The sequence below is a fragment of the Nuphar pumila genome, chromosome 1 (assembly GCF_984573655.1).
Source record: "Nuphar pumila chromosome 1, dmNupPumi1.hap1.1, whole genome shotgun sequence".
NCBI lineage: Eukaryota > Viridiplantae > Streptophyta > Magnoliopsida > Nymphaeales > Nymphaeaceae > Nuphar > Nuphar pumila.
The window spans coordinates 31,499,739-31,509,016 of NC_143249.1; the positions used below are offsets into that span (position 1 = coordinate 31,499,739).

The following is a 9,278-nucleotide window of genomic DNA, read 5'->3' on the forward strand; positions in this document are numbered from 1 at the left end:
GCGATCATAATGAGCTGCTATAAGCTTGTCAAGGATTGGAAGATTTGCAAATGGAGCAGAATTCCATACGACGTATGCTTGTTTTTTGACCTGCATACATACTTATTTAGATGATTTTAAGATAATTTAACACTGCATCATATGGTAACAGATAATCACCATGAAATAAGTACTTAATCTGAGTGACAGCAAAAGCATTCAATGCCTTCAGAAAACCATCACAGTTATTTGTGAACTGACAAACACCGTTGATCACATATTCGCAAATAATATGGGTGGGTTTTTCAGTCCACAGAACCCACAAGTTTTGATTTGAAACATGGTTGACCACGCCAATTACTTGCAAGATTCATTCTCAAGCATATTAGTTTCATAAAAATAATTGTCAGAGACATGGAAGGTAACAAAAAGAAATTCAATGATCATCAATGTAAAATTACAAGAAAGAATAGTTGGCACATATTAATGGTTATGTTCATCCCAAAAGAACAAATAATTTATGTTTATCCCAGAGGAATAAAATTATGCAGAGGATCAAAAGTGATCATCAGGATTACAAAAGAAACAAGCCCATGGAAATGAAAGAACCTCATTACCATCCATAATCAGGGAAAAAATATACTTTTGACACAAAAATATGTAATGGTCCAACAACTTGAGTTATAAACACATACTCTCTTACGAACTGAGCAATTTCAGTGTTAAGCTTAGTTAGCCGATCTAGCTTCCCTGCAAAACAGGGATCTCAAAAATCATAATAGACCTAATTGATATAATCCCAGTATTAATATAGTAGGTGATGAAATACCACCCGGATGGTCCATAAAGTATGAGCAGCTCTTTGAGCTATAGTTGTTGAAAAAGTTCCTTCTTTTTTTTCTTTGACAATTTGTAAACACCCAAAATTTTCATCCACCTCCACAATACTTTCAGCAGTCACCACAGCCTGTCCTCTGAAATATTCAAAGGGGCAAAATGGTCAAATTCTGAGCCTGAACCCTACAAAAGTCCAAAATTTCACCTACATTTCTCAAAATTTCTGTCTTGGCTCAAATCTTCATTTCCAGTCGCGAATTTTCTTATTCATAACAGGAGACGGGAATCTCCAATTCCCGGTTCAGAATTGCATTTCCTGAGACATGTCATTGCATAGCATCATAGAGCATTCTATATCATTTCACTGCACAGCATGTCATTTCGAGGTCCAGAACTCTTGATTTTCAAAATTCTCAATCCAGATTCGAATTTTAACTCTTTTGAAATTAATTTCAAACCCTTGGGTCTTCAAATTGCCAAATTCTCTCATTTTAACCCTCAGGGCCCCGGATTTCAAAAAATTTTCTCAGGAAAATAATCTGGATAGTTTCCAATATTGATTTTCAAATTTAGTCAGCTGGACCGGCTCTACCTAAAGAAGAGGACAAAGCTTTGAATTTAGAAATTCTACAAAAAGACTTTTGAATTTTACAAAATCTCTTTATTTCCAACAAATTTCAATATTGTTTTCACAAAATTGCTCTGAAGGGCCACCTCTTTTCAAAGTTTTCATAATTAGGCCAAGTTTTACTTTTTATTTACCAGTTAGTATATGTTTTATAAAAATTCCAAAAAGAGGTTTTACTTTTTCACTTTTAAGACTTCAATTTTGCCTTTTATTCAATAAAAAAGTGATGTGGGGTCCACCTTGAGGTGGCACCACACCTGAATTTCCCTTTATTTCCTTTAGTTAGTATTTTTATTCATGTGGGGTCCACTTAAGGTGGTGCCACACAAAAATTAAACATTCATTTTTTTGAAAATCCAAAAAATAGCCTTGCCTCTGAGGTGGCGCCATGTGGTGCTCCTCACTTTTGTGTGCCATGTGGTAGTGTGGGAGCCACCTTGAGGTGGCGCCACATGTCTCTCTCTCCCCTTCAGAAAAAGCAAATATAATGTTTAAATTTCAAATCACCCAGGGAGAAGGAGGGACGTCCCACACTGAGGTGGCACCATTTTGGAAGGTCCTTAAAAATAGCCTTTTGGCTTGATTCTAGGAAGAAGCTCAGAACCAACTTTCAAAACATTTCAAACTCCCCTCTGAGGTGGCGCCTCTCCAGAAGCCTCCTCTTTTTGTTTTGTTTTATCTTGTTTTTATTGAATAACCAATATGAGCTCACCTTGAGGTGGCGCCACATTGAAGCTCCTCCAGAAAAGCAAAAAAAATTAAAATTCAAATGCTTCCCTACAATTTAGGAAAAGCAAAATGGCTTTTTGCTTTTCTTAAGAAGTAGCCATTTGTCTTTAAAAATACCCTCACACGCCTCCCTAGAGGGAGGGAATCTATCTATCATTTCCTTTTTGAAGTCTCTTTAGCCATTGACCAGCCATTATCCAGCGATCATTTTGCAAACCTTCTAGTCGTTCCCTTGGGAGCATCCAAATCTCACCTTTGCCAACTCTCTCTCTTGACCCCTCCACCACACACCATCCTCTAAAGAAACCAACATTTGCTTCCTTCATCTTTCATCCTACACCTCCTATTATGTCCGTGAGGAGCAGCTTGAAGACCAAGTGAAGTCGTTCGTTGCATCTTCCAAGTTGCGCGCCCCGGAGCTCGAGAATAGTCAGAAGAATACAAGGTGAGTCTGCATATGGACTAGTTTCATCACTTCATTTGAGATTTCATATGCAATATGAAGTCATATTCATGTGCATATTATGATTCTGAGAATGACATATGATTATGTTATATCACCATTTTAAAGGAACGATTCGTCCAAGCCAATGGACCGAACCACCTTTTCTACGGCGAATATCAAATGAAGCCAATGTCTCCTTGAATCATTCGCATCATACCATCATCATTAGGCATTTTCATATTAGATGCATCTCGCTAGTATTTCTTTTTAATTCAGTTTAGTATATCGTGCATGCATTATCGTTTTGTCAAACTTTCATTTTAACTTCTGTGATAGTCTAAATCTAGCGTACAGTCCCTTTATCATTTCATGTTTGTATTTCATTCAAAAAATCTCAGAAAAATTATATAATGTGCAAAAAGATGTCTCTGACACTCTGTGAAAAATTTGGAAATATTTGAAATTATTTGCTTTACAAAATGCCTAACACACTGAACCGGGTTTTAAAACCCAAAAAATGTTAAGGGTATTGGATCCCGATTTGTAAAATCGAGATCTCCCTCATGGGAGATTCGATTCCTGATCCAAAAAATGCCCTAGACTCAAGATTGAATATAGTATTTAATCCGATTTTATCAGATTTTTATGAAATATTTTACTGCCTGTCAAAAATTTGAGACCACAGGACACGTGTCAGAGTCTAATATGAACTCCTGAGACTCTGGATCAGCTTGAGCCGACTCTTGCTCTCTGAGAATAACTCTAAATCTGGGTCTATAAAATAGGAATTTCATGTTCGGGATGTTCCCTGTTTGGGTTGAAAATTTCACAATTTTGGGGACAGATTTGATCCCTTTCCCATAATTTTAGAATAAATTTGTAGTTTCTGGACCCATACCCATCTCTCTGATCCGTGTGTCTTTTATCGTATTTTAATTCTTTTGTCAGTGGGTCAAATGTCAAATATGTAAACATGAAAGTTGTTCATCTGCATGTCAGTAGTCTTCCCTTTAAATTTTGAAATTTTTGGTGGCATATTACTGTTTTTCCTCCATTTATATAGAAAATCCTATTGAATTCTTGAGTGTCAGAATTAGATCTCTGCTACCGAACTCACTATAGATCAAATCTCAAGGCTGTAAAAGCCAAAGTTGTTTATTTTTATGTCTATCAGCAGCCTGCAAAGTCTCAGATATTTCTATGGTGAATTGCTCCATTATTGCATTAAATATCGTGTTTGGTTTGTAGGTAAAATTTGCATATTTTAGAGTTTTACTTGAATATTTGCATTTAGATAATACCATAGCATGCATTTTTTTACCCTATTCTGTTCCTAAGAGTAAAGGGATGTCTCATGTCAAACTTAGCCTAATTCGAAGATCAGTTGATATTTGGTTTAACTGTATCATCAAAACAGGGCTCCCGCAGGACCCTGACCCAGGCGAAAAATAAGTGAAATTCACTATTATGGCCAAAATTTTGATGTTATTTTTAATTTTATAATCCCAGCATGTTTAGTAGCATGTCATCATACCTCATCATTCATTTCATCATCATTTGGTTCACTTTGAATTTCGAAATTCTCAAAAGTTTATCAAATCCTTTCAAAACCCCAATTTCAAAAAGTATAACCTCATTATTAGAAGTATTTTGGTCATTTTGACCACAATTCTAAATTACAAACCTTTATTACCATATTTTCTGACATTTTATGATTTTAAACCATATTCATATCAAGGAGGTATCAGATTGGGTTTATATTCAGATAAATCCGATAATTTTTTAATATTATCGAAAAAATCTGGAAAAACCTACATGTCTACACTAACCCAACTTCTAGTTTTGCAGAGATATTCGAAAGGAGGAGTTGAATTTCTTATTTTATTTCTTTTAATTTTTTTTTTACAATGTAAATGTAAAACAATTATTGGAATAAGAGTTATTTTTACGCTTAGAATAGGGCGCATATCATATAGTTTACTTTTGTGTAATATCCTGACATGTGAATCATGTATTTTCCTTTGAAAACCACCATGGATAAACATGAATGACACGTGCACCTACTCTTAGGGAGTTGATGGACTCGGTAGAGCCCATATTTACGGCCATAGTCGGAATATGGATGAGACCCAGATTCAGCATCTTCCTATTAGCCACATTGAGCCTACACTCTTAGGCTATTTTCCAAAGAAATTCATAACATATTTTCATTTTGAAAATATTTTAGAATTAACTAAGTTAAATTCCAAGCATATTTACAACCATAGTCGGAATATGTAGCGAGTTTGCCTTAATTCAATTCTGAAATGCATATTTCAAGTGATTTCTCAAAATATCTTTAGAAATTTGCATTCATTCATTTAGGCTAGCTCGCATCATGAAATCATATGCTTTTCTTTTGATAATATCCTTTTCAAGAAAATTGATTTCTCAAAGATACCCTGAAAGTTCTTCAAAATTCGATTTTCTCAAAATTTTGAATTTTCCATTCTTAAAAGGGTTTTCCAAGAATTTTCAACTATTTTCCAAAGTTTAAAATCAATTTTCAAAGTGGTAATTCTCAGAAAACATATATTTTCAAGGATATTTGGAAATCAATTTCTCAAAATCCCTTTCAACTTTCCATGAATTTTCCAAATCCAATTCATGATTTTCCAAATTACATTTTGATCTCAAATTCTAAGATTAGAAAAATCAATTTTCCTTAAATCCTCAAGATTTTCTCAAGGTTATTTTCATCAAAATCATTTTATCAGGGTTTCTTTAGTAAATTGATTCTTCTTTTATTATCGAAAATATTTTTCATCGTTTTCCAAGATATTTTCAATGCATACATCATATTTTCAAATATGCATTTTAAAAGTTTCACAACACATGCCTGATTCTCTGTGCATTTAGGATATAACATCAATTTTGATAATTTAGCTAAGCGAAGTACTCTTTGATCCTTGGTTCGACTACCCCTATTAAAGGCAGCAGGAATGGTCGAACCTTGTACCGACAAGTGAGCCCCATCCTACGGATTTTTTCGCTATTTTCAAAACGAAGGCGAGTATTTTCGAAATCATTTTCAAACTATAGTCGAGTTTGACTCGCGGAATGTTTCCTCTCTCTCCCACAGGGAAGGGAAAAATTTTGTGACGATAACACAATTGCATCGTAGAGACTGGTTTATATTTAGCAACTACAATTGAAGTCTTTCTACAAATTCAACAATGCATAACTTATTTACCTATGATCCAGAACTCCTGTCTTATCTTTTTTCGGAGCTCGCACCTAGCTAGAGTATTGCCTGAGTTTCACCACATTCATCACGTTGTAGAAAAGGGTTACCTAAGATCGAGGTGATCAGTACCCAGTAAAAACCCAACACATTGACAACCCTAACTATATTGTTTGGGCTTTGGCTCAATGGTAGAAGTGTAGTTGGGTCAGGTAAATGCAATCACAATCAAGAAAATGAAGACCCAAATCAATCCTAATTTTATAATAGACTAATGATTTTGGGTAAGGTCTAAAACTTAGACTTATTTGACCAAAAAAAATAGGTTTGGGTTCTTAGGTCTAAAAATCTAAAGTCCAGACCTAGGCTAGGTAAACTAGGTCTAGTTGTGTAGAGAATTCAACAGATTATAGGTACGACTAGATCTCATACTTCAGATATTGAAATTGAGGGAGTGGGCCCCATTTATAGTTTTCTTTGGTAGATCCAGACATGATTTTTGTTAATCTAGGATCCGTCCAGGGAATGACATGGTGGGATCCTATTGGCTAGAGTTCAAATGAGATCTTGTGATTGGCCAAGGCTTCTTTTAGTCTAACTTTAGGAATTAGATAAACTAGATAGGATCTAGGTGATTTATGATTAAGCTAGATCACATTTTTAGTTTTTTGGGGATTAGGATAGAATTTTGGTTGTTTTTCTCTAATGTCACATGTTTTCAGTTTAGAAAAAAACAAGTGATGAATAGTGCTAACAACACAGACATAACAATACTTTAAAACTGCTAACAAGCACCAGCCAGCCACACCACCAAAACTCACGATTTTTCCAAAGGAGAAGAAAGACCCCCCTCCCCTTGGTCGACCTCCCCAATCAAAGGCATTGTTTGCTTGGGAAGGGCCACATTGAAGAGGCCATGGGCCTTCTTAAGCCTTGCGCCAAAAATGAGTGTGCATGAGCCTCATTTTTGCCAAGAGCTAATAAATCTCCAGCAGCCCAATTTTTGACTTTGGGATGGTCAAATTGATTTGAATGAGGTCCAAAATGGACCACACCCATGTGGCGCCAACTAGGACCCAACCATTGCAAACGAATCTTGATTCAGATCCGGTTCGTGCAGCAAAACGGATCCTGCACCAACACATTAGAGAAGCAAATTTGTGAAAAAAAATAAAAATCTACCCTTTTACCCTATACACCCTCTAGTACCACAAAAAGATCCTACAGGGTACCAGAACTATCCGGATCCCTAGAATCATGCTCCTAAAAAAATAAAAATACATGACATAACTATTGCTGAAACAAAGTCCAAAATATGATTCCTCAATGGAATCAGGACAATAAAAAGGAGCACAATGAGCACCAGCTAACTGGCAGATCCACTAGGACCAGAGATATCCTGCAAGCGTGTCGATCGCCTAGGGTAGCGATGTCCGGATCGGCTCTGGAGATTTGGATTGGGATCCAAATTCGCTTCTGCATCTGCATCAAAAAGAAGTTCCACATAATGTGTGATATAGACAACTGTCTATTATAATTGAACAGGTGCGCATTTAGTTAGATAGAAAAGTGGCAAGGTTGGCAACCAATGGCAAATGTTTCCAAAGTTGGTCCTTCCCGAATCATGAAGTCCAAAGGATACTTATGTCATATAAGTTTTATATGTCCCCTCTTTCATCAAGCTGGAGTAGCTCAGTTGGTTAGAGCGTGTGGCTGTTAACCACAAGGTCGAAGGTTCAAGCCCTTCCTCTAGCGATTTTCTCTCTTTTAATATTTTGGGGTTATTTTTTACTTTCACGAAGTTTCTCTCCTCGGAGTCAGTAGATCCCTCAGCCATGATTCCTTCCTAACAACAAATTCAGTCTGATTGTATTTGAACTCGGTCATAAGAGAGGATCCAAATGAAGGTTTGAGATTGTAGAAGCGATCTGAGGTTCCAGAAACAATCATCTAGGAAGAAGGCCACGCCTGATGGAGTCTAGAAAGATAGCAAGAAGCCCACCACCAATGAAGATAGACCATACTGTCAAATTGTGGGGATGTCCCTGTAATCTGTACATGGTTCCAGAAACAATCATCTAGGAAGAAGGCCACGCCTGATGGATCCAAATGAAGGTTGTGAACGCTCCATCCTTAGTGACATCCCTGTTGGTGTCCGTAGTTAGATTCTATCAATGAAGATAGATAGACCATACTGTCAAATTGTGGGGATGTCCCTGTAATCTGTACATGGTTCTCAAGAAAACGACCCATGAGACTGAATGGTCCTTGTTAACTGTTGCCCACCACCATTTACACAAGAGGGTTGAGTTTTTTATGCATAAGCTAGGAATGCCGAGCCCACCCCGTTGCTTGCTTGGGTAGGGTGACGGCATCCCAGCTAATGAGAGAGCTCTTCCGATTAGGCAGCACCCCACTCCATAGAAAATGTCGAATGATCATTTTCACAAGTTGATGTTCGACTTTCTTAAGCATGCTGAAGACAGACATAAAATAACTTGGGATGGAGCATAGTGTGTGTTTGATGAGAATAAGCCGTCCAGTAAACAAGAGATAACATGCCTTCCATGTGTGAAGTTTGGAAGAGACTTTATCAATAACTAGTTACAATAGTAGAGAAGAGATTTTGGCACACACATCACAAATGTCAAAAGTTTTTTTTTCTAAAACCTTCATTTTCAAGACAGTTTTACAACCATGGATTGTGGGCATCAAGTTTCTTCAGAAAAAAATGTGTTTTCTCATGTTTCATGCATTTTTATTTGATAGCTTATTCAAAAAAGAAAAAGAAAAAAACCCATAAAATCTTAAAAAAAGATCTTTTAAAAGTTTGTGCTTTGTTGCTTTTCAAAGTTGGCTTTCACATTTTAAACTGAATTTTCTAACTTTCTTCTAAAAAGTCTTTTTGCTACATTAGAAGAAAATTTATGATTCTTTAAACAGAAAATGATCTTATTCTATGGCAAAAATGACATATTTTTCAAAATATCCCACAATTTCTAAAATCCGCCCCATGTCCAAATGTGTGGTGATGTCCACATATAATATGTTGCAAAATTCAGTGAAATTCGCACTCTGAAATGACCATCACAAATAATGTATGACTTTCATGAATCGTGCCTGTGAATCTCCCTGTACGAATTGAATTTATGGTTGTGAAAGTCGTAATTAATGACTTTTGCATTTGTCATTGCAAATATGATATGTATATGTGGAACTGTTGACTAATTTTCAGATTTGCCCAAACAATGTAAATATTGGGGATGTATACACATTGTGAATTTTCATATGATGATCATTAAATGTGACTCTTAGATTGTTTAAAAATCATTTGTCTTCACCCTAAGGCTATTTTTGGGATAAACTAAGGCTTTTTATAGTCCCCAACATGCTTTTCTCCTGAAAAAAAATCAGTAACTATTTTCAATGATTCATCG

General features: G+C 36.0%; 1 non-coding gene across 1 annotated transcript; it reads left to right on the forward strand.

The window, feature by feature from the left end:
• The first annotated feature begins 7,522 nt into the window (after nucleotides 1-7,522).
• On the forward strand, nucleotides 7,523-7,596 carry TRNAN-GUU (transfer RNA asparagine (anticodon GUU)). Its single transcript has one exon. It is a non-coding gene; the product is annotated as a tRNA-Asn (tRNA).
• Nucleotides 7,597-9,278: the final 1,682 nt, after the last annotated feature.